This window comes from Schistocerca piceifrons, chromosome 8 (assembly GCF_021461385.2).
Source record: "Schistocerca piceifrons isolate TAMUIC-IGC-003096 chromosome 8, iqSchPice1.1, whole genome shotgun sequence".
NCBI lineage: Eukaryota > Metazoa > Arthropoda > Insecta > Orthoptera > Acrididae > Schistocerca > Schistocerca piceifrons.
In genome coordinates this window covers 403,836,468-403,851,056 of record NC_060145.1, presented here as the reverse complement: position 1 = coordinate 403,851,056, position 14,589 = coordinate 403,836,468, and the positions used below count along the sequence as shown (strand labels likewise).

The 14,589-nt window shown below is 39.4% G+C and overlaps 1 long non-coding RNA gene across 1 annotated transcript in view; it reads left to right on the top strand.

The window, feature by feature from the left end:
* Positions 1 to 13,645: 13,645 nt before the first annotated feature.
* Positions 13,646 to 14,589, top strand: part of LOC124711782 — a 70,424-nt gene continuing 69,480 nt past the window's right edge. The window contains exon 1 of the long non-coding RNA XR_007005518.1: positions 13,646 to 13,817. This is a non-coding gene — a long non-coding RNA (uncharacterized LOC124711782). The remainder of the gene's footprint in view (positions 13,818 to 14,589) is intronic.

Sequence of the window (14,589 nt, the reverse complement as noted above, 5' to 3'; positions counted from 1 at the left end):
GTCTTGGAACAGCAGTGTGTAAAAGTAGGATGAAGCAAACAGCTTGGTGGAATGATACAGTCAAGGCAGCCTGTAAAAGGAAAAAGAAGGCGTATCAAAAATGGCTACAAACCAGAACCCAGGTAGACAGAGAAAATTATGTTGAGGAAAGAAACAAAGCCAAACAGATAATTGCAGCATCCAAGAAGAAATCGTGGGAAGACTTTGGAAACAGGTTGGACGCTATGGGTCAAGCTGCTGGAAAACCATTCTGGAGTGTAATCAGCAGTCTTCGAAAGGAAGGTAAGAAGGAAATGACAAGTATTTTGGACAGGTCAGGAAAACTGCTGGTGAATCCTGTGGATGCCTTGGGCAGATGGAGGGAATATTTTGAAGAGTTGCTCAATGTAGGTGAAAATGCGATCAGTAATGTTTCAGATTTTGAGGTAGAATGGGATAGGAATGATGATGGAAATAGGATCACATTTGAGGAAGTGGAAAAAATGGTCAATAGATTGCAGTGCAATAAAGCAGCTGGGGTGGATGAAATTAAGTCGGAACTCATCAAATTCAGTGGAATGTCAGGTTTTAAATGGCTACACAGGATAATTGAAATGGCCTGGGAGTCGGGACAGGTTCCATCAGAGTGGACAAAAGCAGTAATCACACCAATCTTTAAACATGGAAACAGAAAAGATTGTAACAACTATAGAGATATCTCTTTAATCAGCGTTGTGGGTAAAATCTTCTCAGGTATTGTTGAAAGGAAAGTGCGAGTATTAGTTGAGGACCAATTGGATGAAAATCAGTGTGGGTTTAGGCCTCTTAGAGGTTGTCAGGACCAGATCTTTAGCTTACAGCAAATAATGGAGAAGTGTTATGAGTGGAACAGGGAATTGTATCTATGCTTTATAGATCTAGAAAAGGCATATGACCGGGTTCCTAGGAGGAAGTTATTGTCTGTTCTACGAGATTATGGAATAGGAGGCAAACTTTTGCAAGCAATTAAAGGTCTTTATATGGATAGTCAGGCAGCAGTTAGAGTTGATGGTAAATTGAGTTCATGGTTCAGAGTAGTTTCAGGGGTAAGACAAGGCTGCAACCTGTCTCCACTGTTGTTCATATTATTTATGGATCATATGTTGAAAACAATAGACTGGCTGGGTGAGATTAAGATATGTGAACACAAAATAAGCAGTCTTGCATATGCGGATGACTTAGTTGTGATGGCAGATTCGATTGAAAGTTTGCAAAGTAATATTTCAGAGCTAGATCAGAAATGTAAGGACTATGGTATGAAGATTAGCATCTCCAAAACGAAAGCAATGTCAGTGGGAAAGAAATATAAACGGATTGAGTGCCAAATAGAAGGAACAAAGTTAGAACAGGTGGACGGTTTCAAGTACTTAGGATGCATATTCTCACAGGATGGCAACATAGTGAAAGAACTGGAAGCGAGGTGTAGCAAAGCTAATGCAGTGAGCGCTCAGCTACGATCTACTCTCTTCTACAAGAAGGAAGTCAGTACCAAGACTAAGTTATCTGTGCACCGTTCAATCTTTCGACCAATTTCGTTGTACGGGAGCGAAAGCTGGGTGGATTCAGGTTACCTTATCAACAAGGTTGAGGTTACGGATATGAAAGTAGCTAGGATGATTGCAGGTACTAGCAGATGGGAACAATGGCAGGAGGGTGTCCACAATGAGGAAATCAAAGAAAAACTGGGAATGAACTATATAGATGTAGCAGTCAGGGCGAACAGGCTTAGACGGTGGGGTCATGTTACACGCATGGGAGAAGCAAGGTTACCCAAGAGACTCATGGATTCAGCAGTAGAGTGTAGGAGGAGTCGGGGCAGACCGAGGAGAAGGTACCTGGATTCGGTTAACAATGATTTTGAAGTAATAGGTTTAACATCAGAAGAGGCACCAATGTTAGCACTGAATAGGGGATCATGGAGGAATTTTATAAGGGGGGCTATGCTCCAGACTGAACACTGAAAGGCATAATCAGTCTTAAATGATGATGATGATGATGATGATGATTGGAAATACATATGGTTTATTAGGTACCGGTTCAACACAAAGTACGTACAACAAGAAAAACAATATCCAGAAAAACCACAGACAGGTGCGTATTACCAACATTAGCACTGCATGTACATTATTATACAACACCGCTCGACATTTACATCACAACAATTTATAATAAAGAATTGATACCTATGATTATGTTAACACAGTTTCTGAATTCTCAAACATGTGCAATTCTGTGACCACAACTTTGAACTGCAAGAGTAGTTTGACTTCATGTTGGATTGTTTTTGGACACCATCCCTGTAGCACCAAAAATTTTAACGTTACAGGTCAGCAGTAGTACTGTGTTCATTTTGCTAGGTGAAGTCACTGAAATCTGTGAACAGCTGTCAACCAGTACCTCACTTTCTAAGCCACCTACTGCTACTTTTACAATCGGATTGACATCAGCTGAAATGGGCACCAGCTCTCCCCCACAAAACAACTCTTTTATTTTGGCTTTTTTTTTTTTACCCAACTCAGTCACAGGCATCGAATTTCTATCTTTGCTCTTCCTATTCACCATTGAGTGTGGGAGTCTAAAAGCACACTGCATGAGTGCTGTCCAACCTTGATGGCAGTCATATTTGGCATCTCCATCAAATACGAATTTATAAATCATATTAGTGCTGTCCAGAGGCACTCTTGTGTTTTGTAATGAACATTCTTATTTGAATTCTCTCCCTTGCAGTTCAGAAGTGCTTGCTTCCTTGCAGTCTTTCATATACTGTTCTGGAGCCTGAAGTCCTCACACTTGCCACATCAACGAATTTTTACTTCTTATTGTTCCTGTTCCAGTCAGTTGCTTTTTGTCAAACTGTCACACTATCCCAATAGTACCAGCAGCATTTAATCCACCAGTTATGTCATAATAATAAATGGGATGCAAGTCAGGTGACTCTTCACACACACTCAGTGGTGCAGGAATGTCTCCCCCACTCATTAGTGTCTCCATTCTTACAAAGTTCAATAGAACTTCCCATCAGCTGCCCAACCAAGCTATTCAGCAATCTTGTTCCCCCACTGAGTGCACCTCCTCCCCACCAAGGTCACCTGTGGCAGCTGCTATATACACTTTATTTATGTTCCTCACTATTACTTGCCAGTTTTCTACTTAAAACTGGTCATCAGAATGATTGAAATTCTGTTGCCTGCCATGCACATCATCATAAGTGGCACGAGTCTTCCACCTTCCCGCAGCTCCTATGTTATATTTTGCACTGTACTGTAAGGACCATGAGAATATTAGACTCTTTCAAGAAAATGTTCATAATTCTCGTAATTGTCATGGAGTGGTGCTACAAGTTCTCACCAAACACAGAATGGTAACAAAAGTTTTATACCCACAACAACAACTGTACAGCCACCCCACATCAGTACTTACAGATTGCCTTCATTGTGCCCTGGACAGGTTGAACTAGTCTTCGATCCAGAAATGTATGAGCAGTTCTCACTGAATTGCTGTAGACCAATATTCTTTCAAAAATTGGACCTTGATAATTTGTAAATTATTACAGTACTTAGTTACATCATTCACTTGTCTAAAGACAGCATCTTTGAATTGCTCTGCTGTAAAAGAAACAGACAGCGAATGAGTTGTAGAAAAGGTAGTAAGAGCAACTTGACTTTCTGCGAGTTGTATCCAAGGCTATATCCTCAAAGTCTTATGTGGATGGCCTTAGCCGCAGCTGGTTCCATGGCTAAGTAAAGATGAGGACAGCAACCAGGCAACAGTCGGTTACTGCTTCACAGTGGGCTAATAGCAACTTGTCCAGAAACACATGGAAGTATGACTTCTTGACATGGCTGGAAGTACGAGAAGATTGTACTGAAAGATGTTAGGCGATTAGCCAGTTTCATCCATAGCTAGTTTCACACTCTTGGATATTATGGTGCAACTTAATGGTATAAATAGTAACAAACATTATGAGCACAATGAAACAAACAAAAATTAACAAAATATAGGCACTAGTAACTTCACTAGGCAAAAATTAATTTATATCATTACCTTTGTCAAAGTATCATTAACCATAAAGCCACATGACAAGATTAAAATGTGAGGATGCCCCTAGTATAACTATAAAATGTAGAAACTGTAGCTTATACGTTTGAAATCCGTGGTAACAGCTAAAGAGGCGAAACTTCTAAAATGTAATAATTGTTTCCAGTTTAAAATTTGTTTCATACTTGGAAACTGACTCCTTTTGAGTTTCATCCATAGCTAGTTTCACACTCTTGGATATTATGGTGCAACTTAATGGTATAAATAGTAACAAACATTATGAGCACAATGAAACAAACAAAAATTAACAAAATATAGGCACTAGTAACTTCACTAGGCAAAAATTAATTTATATCATTACCTTTGTCAAAGTATCATTAACCATAAAGCCACATGACAAGATTAAAATGTGAGGATGCCCCTAGTATAACTATAAAATGTAGAAACTGTAGCTTATACGTTTGAAATCCGTGGTAACAGCTAAAGAGGCGAAACTTCTAAAATGTAATAATTGTTTCCAGTTTAAAATTTGTTTCATACTTGGAAACTGACTCCTTTTGATGAACTGTTCCTTGTGATATGCACCTCCCTCTACTCTTTATGTGTAAGGTCTATGTGTTTTGGCATAAAACTTGAAATTTGACATTTCTCTTATGTGGCATAGGCACCAACACTTAAATCAGTGTCTTTGTTGTCCACAGGTGTGCTCGGTTGTCTTGGACACTCCTAATGTCCCCTGTGACAGGTCAGCCAGCAGCGACAAAGTCATTAGTATCGGGGTGGACACCCACCTTCCAGGCAACGAGAACAGCAGCTCATCATTGACGATGTTTTCTTTTTCTATTGTGGTGGGCATCCGCATACTATAAGCGCAGCCAATACACTAGCAGCACCACGTGTCGACGTCACGGGCACAGAGAAGACATCACCTATTGGCTGGAGACGCTGTGGCTCTGCTGTTACCACAACAGAAACATTACATCATTGTGAGGCTAACATCAGTACAGTCAGAAATGTTTACCTGGCATTTAAAACTGATTTTTGTTTACAATAAACAAATTATTTGAGCAACATGAGAATACTCATTGAGAGTAACTTATCATTGTTTAATAGTTCGCGTAACAACCTTCACTGAGATCAGTGTAGGGCATCTGTTTTAGCTTTGTACTAGAGCATTAGTTACACGACGATACATGCATTGGCCTATTCACTTTCATTCAGCATCTTGTTCCATCAGAAATTTAACAGCATTCTTGAAGGCGTTCACTGCCAACCACTTAGCCTATCTGTAGCAGTGTATGTTATGCGTCATCAACCTCACAATTTCTTTATGGTAGAACTCTCAATACAGACAAAGTTTCCAGAGCTTCATGTTTTCGAAGCCATCTTCAGAGTATAACAGTCCTAGATCGAGAGATAATGCCTGAGAAAAGAAACTTATAATAGAGAAGAATTTATCTGTGGTCGTCACAGACACAGCTACAAACTAATAATCCTGACTTTTTTCCCATGGAAATCTTAACACTTAAACATCCCTCTTGACATATTCTGCCTGAGAAAGGCCACACCAGTTAAGTTACCACACTGTATTCATTCGCTTCATCACAGATATTTCACATGAAAAGTCAAAATAAAAAGGAAATAATTTCATGCTTGGCAGAGCGAGGGCACCAGCATACATCATTGGTTCAGTAAATGACGTGTCACAGTCACATGACTGGCCATCGGTCCCTATCAGCCGACTTCCACAATTGGTGGCCAGAGTCTGGTGTGACATAGGCAAACTCTAGAGCACAATGTTTTGAGCTGGACCACAGCCAACAGCTCTTTCACACAACATTTTTTGATCTTTTTCTATTACTGAAAGTCAGAAAGTGAAACACATTATTTTTACTCTTCCATTGTAGCAAAATGATACCTTTAGCTTTTAGGGGAATGTAAATACATGTCAGGTATTGCACATCACATAGTAGATATCCACTGCTGTACCAAAACACTATTTCTGGGAAGTTGAATCTTCCCCCAAGTGGTGAGAGGTGGTAATAGCTAATGCATCCTGGAACATTGTCTAACATGATTGTTTTCATGGTGCAGGTGTTAATGGTGGGCAAAGGCATAATGTTATTGCGACATTATACTTGTTCCCCACGTTTGTCTTTCCAAAGGTGCATTCGGCACTGGCTTCTGTTTTATTCATATATATTACTTCTCAAGTCAACATCCCTTTTCTTCAAGACATGCTAATCGTACACAGATGACTGAGGCATCATTAGAAAATTTTTAATCGTTTCTCATACTGCATACCGGTTTTGTGCTAAGACTTACTATTTGTCGAAAATTTTGAACTATCGTAGGCAAAAGGGCATCATAGATGTCCGGCATCATACCTGTAGTTTGTGAAGCTAACCTCTTACTCACGAACAAGAAACTCACTTTTCATTTTATCTTATTACAAATTACATCTTATTAACTGGATAATTTGTATACATCAGTGTCATAGACTATGACGGTGACCACTGCAGTAGTCCATTATCTCTGCCTGTTCTACAGGTTGACATTCCTATACGAATATGCCTTTCGAAATGACAAAAATATTAGCCCCTGCCAACATAAATTATGATTTACGTATTGCTGCTATGGCCTAACGTGCTTACATGAAGTACGAAATGCAATCAGAATCCTGAAATACAGTTAGAATTTATTTGAGGTCTTAGTGAATACCAGGTAAGAAGCGAATTAAAATTGCATTTGCTGTCACTATAAGCAAGTTATGGGGACAAAGTTTCAAATCGTATTTACCATATCCATTCTTTACTTACAGGCAGTCGCATGTAGCCATTTCAGGACAAAATAAATCAACCAACATTTTCTTATCCCTTAAGGAAAATGAAAAATAAAAAGTTCATGAAGCTCAAATTCTTATGCAATATATCATTTACAATTAGATATACTAAAGCTCTGGAAACAATTTCGTTCAAATTTTCTGTGTGGAAATATATAGAAAAGTGTGCGTCATAAATTTATGATTATTATTTCACTTTTTTGGTTTATTTTTAAAGAATTTTTATCAGTTCACAAACCATCTGTATCCCAACTACATTCTTATCCCAAATACTGTCATTATTTAAAACTATGAAAGCACTTAAGTTTCGTACAGGGCTCCTGATGAGTAATAATGTCCAGCCGCATCGAACAGCTCTGTTGGAGGTGCTCTTGGAGTAGGAGGATATTTGGCAAATGGGCTGGCCTGTCCCGTGACGTAAATTTCATCGAGCACGTGTGAGATCCAGTAGAAAAACATATTTCAGCATATCCACATTCACCAATGACCATCCAACAGCTGTCAGTCCTGCTGGTAGATGAATCAAATGCACTGCCACAAGAACTTTTTACCAAACGTATGGTCAGCATAGGAGGACGCAATAGAGCATGCACTGTCATCAGTGGTGATCACACATTCCATTAAGACCCATGTCCCGCCATTTGTAATACCAGGGGACTATCATGAAACGCAGACACTTTAGTGTAATTCGACTTTGAATGAAGTTATTTCTGTTCTCATTGCGCACTTCTTTCAGTAACCTTCTCTAATACACTGTAGCAATTCTTTCTATGAATGGACCACATTTCATTGAACCATATTACTTGGCAGAGACACATCTTGTGAAAATTACGAACTTTTTGTCCATAAGGTTTGCACAACAGTTGTATTGCCATGACTTGACACACAAATAGCCAAGATATTGACGATAGTGCAAAACACCATTCACAGTAAGATTCTACACTGCTATTATGTTTCCATACTCAATCGCAATCACAAGGCCACCTGCAATTATCTACCACAACATCAGAATAGCCCATACGCAGTCAGATAGTGATGATAGCTCTATGTACCGGTCCTGTAGTGAGAGATGACACGGGAGTATGACAAAATTTTCGTTCATCTCATCACATCTCCTACACGATAGTACATCATTTTATTTAGCAACATCAGTTGAAGTAACAATAAATCTCATTGCACCTCTGAGGTAGTGTCACCTTGAGCTACACCTGCACGAATGCTCTGTAAGTCACCTTTAAGTGCCTGGCAGAGGGTTCATCAAAACACTTTTACTATTCCTCTACCGTTCCACTCTGTAACAGTGAATGGGAAAAACGGACTTTGCTGAAAAGATATCACTGCCCTGAAAAACAGTATTGTTTTAATGGCTGGCATCATCAGTCATGTAACATGTCCATCTCTCTCTCCCCTATTTTTTGATAATACCAAATGAGCTGCCCCTCACTGAGCTTTTTCAATGTCCTCTCGTCAGTCCCATCTGGTAAGGGTACCATACTGCACAGTCATACCCTAGCACAGGATGGACAATTATAATGTAGGCAATCTCCTTAGTAGACCTATTGCATCTTCTAAGTTCTCTGCCAGTAAAATGAAGTCTTTGGTTTGCCTCCCTCAAAATATTATCTATGTGATCATTCCAATTTCAGGAACATTGCATCATAATTATGAACAACACAGGCACTGCAATACTATAACTATCCACCGACAATTAGCAAGTGTCTTTCAATTAAAAATGTCACTCTTGTATGGCAATATACATAATTAACATATGAATGCTGGTTACAGACACATGATTGACAACATATGGAAATTTGGGTCTGGCTCAGATAGCCTAATGGTAAGGTGACCACTCGCGATAAGTGGGAAATCCGCATTTGAGTCCTGGTCCAGCACAAATTTTCATTATTGTCATTCAGTTATACAGTTAACGGTTGTCCAATGTGTGCCTGTTCCTTTCCACATGGATGCACATCTAAAGGAACATTGCATTGTACTTCAGAACAACAAAGCCACTGCAGTATTTTATTTATCCACCAATACTGGGCTAGTGACTTTCAATTAAAATATCTCTCCTGTACGGGAATATACATAACAGATGTACAAGTGCAGGTAGGCGACATACATGGAGAATACACAGGTAGCTAATGGTAAACTGACAGCTATCAATAAGCCAGAAATCTGCCACAATTCTAGGTCCAGCACAAAAAATTTTTTGTTGTCACTCCATTATACAGCTAATGTTTTTCCATATTTGCAACTACAACTACATTGCATGCACTTGTCTGACTCAGTTCTGTCCTATGGTATAATCTGCAACTTGTTGAAGTTTAAATGAAAAAAAAAAAAAAAAAATGATTGCTACAGAGGTTGAAATAAGAACATTTTGTCAAGTTGACAAGTAAATATCTTGAAGAAGCCTCTTCAGGGAGCTAAGATTTCATATACTTACATGTCAGTCATATGCTCCATACTGGTATTTCTGGTTGATGACAAATGTGAATTTAGGGTGAATTCATAAATTCACTAACACAATATTAGAATTAAATATAATTTTGATATAGATTAAATATAAATTTCTAGTTTTCAGAATGGAGCTTATTTATTCTGGTGCAAAACGTTATAATTGGTTATATATTGGCTTATGACAAGAAACTGAAAATATCCAAATATTTAAAGTTGAAATAAAAGAATGTAGTAGCCATTCTATGTGCAGTGTACTCAAGAATATATATTGTGTTTATGTTTGCAAGTATGTAGGCAGCTGGTTGTGGTCTGTATAAAGTTGCTGAAACGCTCTGTTTGAAGAGTTAAATTAAAATACTAGCTAATTAATGTATGGAAGAAGCCGTTCCCATTTCTTCTTTTTCTTTTTTCAAAGTAGTCATTTTCCTCATTATTATACAAATTTTCATTCTCCTTCGATTTGGTCATGGGTATGTTGTCGCTGTAAAGGTTATCAACTTCCCTTGAAAGTTTTTTGAGCTCAGTGAGCAGCCAAACTTCAGGATTATCCCTGACATAACATTTGTAGCTGTTAAGACTGGAATCATATGACGATACAGTTTGATACACTGCCAAATATGGTACGTGGTTTTCTGTAAATGTGACGTGTGAGGCTGTAGGGTTACCTCCACAGTGCGTCACAGGAGCGAGGAGGCATTCAAAGTTGACATACACTACAAACAGGCATTGCTCCTGGCGGTGAGCATTCTTAAACTTTTTGAATTTGTTTTCCTCAGTAGGCGTGATAGCACCTACCGGGCCATTGGAAATGCAGTCTGCTAGGTACGCCACTAATAACTTGTCTGAGGAGAAATAATTCAGACACCTTAAGAAAATACGCTTTTTATGTTACTTTTTCGACAACTGGCTGTAAAGGGGTCAAGACATGTCTTTGATCCAAACATAGTGATAATTATCACCTTCAGAGAAGATCAGCATGTTCACGTGCAGCTCACGCTCACCTGCAAATTTTGAGAAATGAAAGCGCCTGGCAACAATGTGCTTGTCTCGCTCATCTGACTTGCTTTTCTTCTCCAGGCCATAAACATGAACCAATATTCCAGTATTTTGTGCCTCAAATTTATGTATGTCCTGCATCTTGATGGGGAAATCGATACCATCAAAGTTATAACACCCATGAATATTATCACCTACATGGTGTGTACTGGGATACTGAGGATGATCTATGTAATTGTAATTTCTCTCACAAGCCAGGACTGATCATGCGAAACAAACCTGGTTGATTTTATTTTCAACATTATTGCATGCTCTCTTGTTAGCTATATCTTTAGGGAGCTTAATATAGCTTGACCCTCCATTTACCAGATCATAGACATCTATATGGATGTCCAGGTTGTAATGGTCGCCTAGTCGTTGATATAGCTAATTGCTGTAATCGCACTATTTCACTCCCGTTTACGGAGCTTGTTAGCACTTGATGTTTGGTTGGCGCCATTAAAATGCGTTGTAGTAATCGCTGCTGCTTGCTGGATCGCTGCTGTGTCTCGATGCTGATGCTGGCTCTAAATCTGGTTGTCTAGGGTTAAAAACATGAGGTCCGTGTTTTTTATGTGCTTTTGATGATAAAGAACGAGCAAAACCAACAAATATGTAACCTTCATATATTTATTACTCTGGTGGCCATCTTAATTCCACTGTCCACCAAAGACCATGACACAACACAAAGTAGTACTTCCTTTACATGATCTTTGCATTGTTTATCCACCTCAGACAATAACACACAAACACACTTTACCAAAGTGACATTCCGACTGCCTCCTCGACCCTTCTTGCTGCTTGTATTTATAACATTGTCAAAGAACTACTAAAAAGATATATAGTTTATAAGTCACATGTACATCTGTTATCATAATTTGTGCAGATAAGTTATTAATTTGCAACGAGTGACATAATTTAACATGTTATGAAAATGACAGACAGATTTGTTGACTTGACAGAATAATTCTCTGTTACAAAAAGGCCATTTTTTAGAAGTTTGTCAATTGACTTCTCTAATTTGCATAAATAAGTAAGTAACATGAATTATTAAGAATTACATTGGTTTTCGTCTAAAATAGGATTGATTACGTGAATACTGAGTGAAAACGCTCCTAGTGAACAAATAGGTTTCACTGGGTGATTTTTATTTAAGGAGATCCAAAATACCAAAGTTGGCTACTATTTTTCGTACTTCATATTAATTATTTAAGATAAACTTAGTGTTTTTACATGATGACATTTGCTGTATCAGTGATCAAGTGATATTAACTTTTGTGTGGGTCAGTTATTCAGTATAATTTAATGGGTTGACTGTTTATGGAGACATGTTGTGCAATCATTGTTAACATACACAATAACTCTTCTATAATCATAAATACTCGTTAAACTGGTTGAATTTGGAGGGTATCACATACTTCATTAAAGTAAAGCCTTTAATATGTTCCGTTACAAGGTGTAGTATTCAGCTGAGTGCTTTAGCTGACCCTCCGACCTCCATCTCGGAAAACCGGGCCAGTATAGCACTCAAGGTGGATTTACGAAACCACCCGGCAATTGACATGCCCCGCATTTTCATTCTGAGTCCACCCTGTTGATGATGGTGTTGAGGAGGGGCCAGTCGGTATTCACCAATCCATTTGCTTTTACACCGATTCTGACAAGGCTCATATGATGATGATGATGATGATGATGATGATGATGATGGAGGAGGATGCTGCAGTGTTACCAGGTCAGACTGATGGGAACAGCCAGGCTGCGGTGATGGTTCTCAATGCTGTTGTTGCTGCTACTGCTGCTGCAGAACTGACCCAATAACTTGATGGGTGGTGGCTCGTTGCTTGGCTCATGGACGCCAGAGCGGTGGTGTTTTGGGCAGCGGTGGCTGCAGTTCCCTCGCGGCAACTAGCGGCATCCTTATAGGTGATGCATGCCTTACGGGGCGCCGCTTTGGGGATGAAGAAGGTTTAGCCACCATTGGTATGTGCGCCACACTGTGTTGTGGCTGCGAAGACGGGACTGCTGTAAAAGAAGAAATAAAAAAATAATAGTTAAGTACATTGCTTACCGCTGCTGGCACAGTGAAAGAAAGAATACTGACGATCTCAAGGTTATAAGCAGAGTGAGTGATTACATTTTTCGCTCTGGCTGCAAGGCATTAACACTTCATCGGAAATCTCCACCACAACCTCAAAGAAGTCATCATCATCATCATCATCATTTAGCAGGGCCAGATTACATCCTCCTCTGGTTCAATGACCCTTTGTCTGTCCCATTCAGGCATATCACTGTCCTTGTCAGAATCGGCATCAGGCAATTGGTTTGTCTTGTCTTGCTCACAACAACAAAAAGCAAGATGCATAAATTGAAAAAAAAGTATGAAATAAGAAGATTTTGAATCACTACTATACAAGAACAAATTACAAGGAAAATTATACTCATATGGCAATGGTAGCTGTGAACCCACCATGGATGGCTGGACGTTGAGAGTCTGCCAAGGTCCAGCCCCCTCCGGTCTCTCCTCACACTCCAAGATAAATTCCTGGAGCTGTACTATAACAAGGAGACGGAATTAATAAAGCAAATTTAACATACACACAAAAATTTACACTCAAAATACCACTTATTTACTCAGTTGGTAATCCTGTCTCTAGAACTCTACGCCTCTTGCCGCTACACTCTTCATCTTGGAGAATAAAACACACGCACACACAGAGGGGTGTGGTTGGTTGTGGATTTATATATAGACTGAGGTGACCAGTGAGAGAGCTTCATTTGGATGGGTAGATAATGAGAAGCTTTTATGGAACGTCACTATTTCCTGGAAGGGATTGATGCGACCATTGTCTCTCTTTCCAAATAACAAGAATGCTTTTATGATTAACAGTGTTTTCAAAAGCATGCACAGGCATGATGAATGCTTTTAACAGCGAGAATGTTTACTTTTTCTGAGACATGTTGAAATCAGGACGTCACGATTTCCAGGAAGGGAACACGTGATGTGCCATTAGGACCATCAGTGAGAATGCAGTTGGTATTATTCCGAGCTATTTTCGTAACCAGGTCCTGTTAGAACAAGAATTTCCATGCAGGCAAGCTCAGACATCACGAAAGCTCTTACGACAATAGCGACTGTTAACTGTTTCTCTGACACTTTACGATTTATGTGCAGGGACTGATATGTAATGGATCAGCTGCCCTGTTGGAATTGCTAGGAAGAATGTATCCTGTGTTATTCTGGGAAGCACTTCAAAAGGTTTCTATAGCACGTCAAGAGGGAGATTTGGCTGTTATTTACATAGACTCCTGATGTCAGTGTAACCCTGACAATCTTCTAGCTGCACCTGCGAACGTGAACTGCTGTGCAAACATCTCTTGCTCGGCACTGGACCTGCAGCTGTGCATCAGCCACAGTGGCCAGGTAAATATGTGTTTTGACAGGAATTTCGCAAGTGTCATTTATGAAAGGGATGCCAGAACCTAATGCTTGCAGGACCCGAATGGACACCAATTGGCCCATCAGCTGATGGTTACATCGTCACTTTGCAGGTCAGGCCATACTGGTGCACAAGCGCATTGGACCTCTGTAGGGAACAATTCACTGATATACTGCAGTAGAATTTCTTAACAATAGTTCGAAAGTGATTTCACGTGCAGTGAGTGGCTGCGCACTGCATTATTTTCAGCTGTTTAAGTGTTGTGAGCATGTGGGCTGAGTTCTATAGATGCATTGACAATTTTATGTGTAGTGAATGTGTGTGTTGCACTATTTTGTGAACAGGTCTGTAGGCTGGGCAAAGCATTATTTCAACTGTTCATAATTAGTGAGAATGTCTGCAGAGCGTTTTACATGCATTACTTTGACAATGTGTCTGTACATCAATATACTGCATTATTTCCGTGATTTATATGTAGTTTGCAGCTCTGTATGCTGTGTATTGTGACCCCAAACACATCAGTGTAATAAATAAACTCCGTGAAATCCATCCCTAAATAAATTGTTCCAACTTCCCACTGAAAATAAATAAAGTACAGTCTTTCCTCTCCAGCAGCCCAGTGCAGGATGAGTCCTTTTCCCGGCAATTCCAAGGAAGAGGTGGTGGTCCAATGACTTAGGTTAGTGGAGGTAGCCCAAGTGGCCTATTTTCCTGCCAAACTTTTCCAGCAATTTTCTTAGGTACAGCATTTTATGG